Source organism: Asparagus officinalis, chromosome 2 (genome assembly GCF_001876935.1).
Source record: "Asparagus officinalis chromosome 2, Aspof.V1, whole genome shotgun sequence".
Classification (NCBI taxonomy): domain Eukaryota; kingdom Viridiplantae; phylum Streptophyta; class Magnoliopsida; order Asparagales; family Asparagaceae; genus Asparagus; species Asparagus officinalis.
The window spans coordinates 54,159,280-54,162,881 of NC_033795.1; positions in this window are offsets into that span (position 1 = coordinate 54,159,280).

The window sequence follows — 3,602 nt, forward strand, 5'->3', positions numbered from 1 at the left end:
ATATATATATATATATATATATATATATCACTAACCATTGTTTTTATATATATATTGTTGTTTTGTATATATGGTCTTGAAAAACAATTTTTGATCAAGAGACTTGAAAGTTATTTAAAACAAAGAGTTGGCATGTTCTTTTCAAAACTTTTTAATTAAATTTCTAAGATTTGACTTGGTTTTGTATTGCTATAATGAAAAAGATTTTCTAGGGGATTTACATTGGAGTTATATATAAAAACATTTTCTTGATTATTAACTAGCTTCAATTAGAATGTTTAAATATATCAAGGAAAATCTGTTATTTACTGACTTATTTAACTTGGCAAGTTGATCGAATTTTGTGGGTATATTCACTACAAACCCTCACGAGACTACAACTTGTCCACTAGGGTAACCTAGTGCTTTAAAGGCTTATTGTATGCGCTTAATACAACCGCGATTCCTGCAAAAGTGAGTTAGGATTTCCTTTTTATTTTCTTTGCTAGAGGACTAGCAATAGTTTAGGTGTGGGGGTATTTGATAATCATATTTTATTACAATTTTATATCCTCATTATCCATTTTATATGAATAAATATACCACTAATAATTATTTTTTATCTTTAATTGCAGGTTAATGAAAAATAAATCCCAAAAATCCCATCTCTCAACAAAGACCCTTGAGTAAATGAAGAAATAAGAGAAACACAGCCAATTCTCAAGTGAAATATAAGAATTTGAAGGCCCAAAGCCTATCAAAAAGATTACACCAAATCAAGCTCCAAGGACCGGACTGCTGCAGAGGTGATTTTGAAAATCAAATGCCAAAAACTTAATTGCTGCAGAAATGCAAATGGGCTGGACTGCTGCATATTTGGATTTTAATTATATGATTGGGCCGGACTTGGCTGCCAATGGAAAATCAAGAGAAAATGCCAAGCCCAAAAGTCCAAGCCAAAGCCCAAGACACAAGCCCAAAAGCAAAATACAAGAGTTCTGCGGACAGCAACAGGAGTAGAGCAGGCATCGATGCCTGCATCGATGGGGGCATCGATGCCCGCATCGATGCCCGTATCGATGCCAGCATCGATACCCCTATCGATGCTGGTATCGATACGCTGGGCGGTTTGTTACGAATCAAAGGCTGAAAATTGATGTTTTTGGATAAGATTTCGATCCAATGGCTCTCATTCACTGATGTTTACTATAAATAGGGGTAGAGAGTGAGGGGTTAGAGGTGTGAAAATTTTGTAAACTCCTTTTGGAGAGGAGGGCTACTCTTAATTGAGAAGGCCTTCCAAAAATTGTAACTTTAGTTGCAATTAATAATAATAATTTTTCTCCTCTTTAAATTTATTCTTTCTCCTCTTTGTTGAATGATGAGGATGGAGATGAAGAGCAATTTGAAGGTTTGCATTTCTTTTCTCTTTTATTTCTTTTTAGTAATTTCTTTATTATTGCTTATTAGTTAGATTTAAATTCATGCTTGTAGTATAGATTTATTTTGTCTTTTTATTTATTTTTTGCACTTTAATTTGTAGAGTAGATTTATTTTCTTGTAATTAATTTTTGTAATATATTTTGTAGCTTAGATTTTAATTCTTTGTAGTTAGATTTATTTCTTGTTCATAGTTTAGATTTTCCTTTTCTTTTTATTTTTGTAATTAGTTCTTTTTCTTCTTGTTTTTATTTCTTAAGATGTGAAATTAATTCTTGTATGAATCTTAGAATTGTATGATGCTAGTCTAATTTCTTTTATATTTTGCAAATTATTCTCTTTCACTTAAAATGTTCATGTTTAGGATAATCAACTAGAAAACTAATCGGTAAAAGAAGAATTTGATAATCTATGCTTATCTTAAATGGTTTGATAGGTTATGCTTATGAATTCTAGGATTACTATCTTATTGTTGTTCTTATCATGAATAGTAATTTTAATTTATATGATAATTTGATATGTTATATTTTCCTTTAATGGTTTGATAGTCTATGCTTAATAAATCTAAGTTGAAATATGATAAAAAAAGAATAGTTTGTATTTTGTAATTGAAATTTGCTAGTGGATTAAATTCTAGATTTCTCATATTTTAAATTGAATCATCCATCTTAACTTTCTTGAATTCTCTTTTATTTCTTGATTTTATTCATTCTTCTTTCTTGCCGTATGATTTCATTTATTCTTTAATTCTTTCTTCTCTCCTCTAAAATTCAATTTATTGTCTCTTGCATATATTCACAACAATCACTCATCACAATCACACTTATTCTTTAATCCTATTGTGTCACGCACACAACATAAGAACCAAGTCTAATAATCTCTTAAAATCACCTTCCTCGTGGGATCGATAACTTTTTATGCTATAACTTGATTAATTGTGTACTTGCAATTTTGGTACATAATTATGCCGCATCAACACGTCTAGTTCAACACTTAAGAGGGTGTAGAGTGGGATTACAAGAGTGTGTTTGTTGTAGAGTTTTCGGTAAACTAGAAAACCATATTATGTGGTGTAAACGTTATTCGGGTGAATATAGAAAACTCGGTTGTAATAGTGGAGATCTCCTCGAGGTGAGGAGCGGAGACGTAGGTCAAGTGGTTAGACCGAACTCCGTAATCATATCGTTTTGTTTGTGATTGCATTGGCGTTCTTATTCTTATATTTATATCTTATATTGCCTTTGTGTATTGCATTTAATATTGCCTTTGTGTATTGCATTTCATATTGCCCTATCACTTTGGTAGATTGTTTATTTCACCCTTGTTTTAGTTTGTATATACTTGCATATAAGTCATAGTATATCTCATTGCTAGGATCTACCCCTTAGTTCATATTGTTCATCCTAGCTCATATATATTGTTCTATTTCTACTTGCTAGGGTAACTTATTAATTAATTTTAATTAGCATAAAATTAGATTAGATTAGCATAAGACGCTAATCACCCCCCCTCTAGGGTCTAACAGTAAGGGTGGATCCATCATCTAAGTCTATAATCTGATTACCATACAAGGATGGAGCGATCATGATAATAAAATATTTATAATAAACAAGCTTTGGTTAGAATTTTTGCTTAATGCTTTTGACTCATCCTTTTCTAACAAATTTGTTCATTTTGATAGTGCGTACAAACTTTGAAAATTTATTAAAGCACATCAAGTGGATTTGGAGGCAATCCGATAAGCTTTGGAGGATTCTTCTTCAAGTTCATGTGGAGCATCATGCACACGGCCACAAGAGGATAATTCTTGTGTAGTAAGCGATTCTGATTCCAATAATGATTTATCTATTGATGAACTCGCTTGTGCATATGAGAAATTATCGCATGCCTACACTAAATTACAAAATAATTTTATTGATCTTAAAAGCAAACATGTTAGTTTAACATCCAATCATGAGAAGCTAGACTCCAATTTTGATATCATTTCTCAAGAAAATGTTGCTCTTAAAGAAACTAATGATATATTAAAATTGGAAAATGAAAAATTGACTTCATCCATTTCTAGCTTAACTCATGCTAATAATGATGCTATGATAGAAGTAGAAACTATTAGAAATGAGTTTAATTCATTTAGAAATGATCATGCTTTATCTACTTCTATTTCCAATGCTTGTATGCATAAT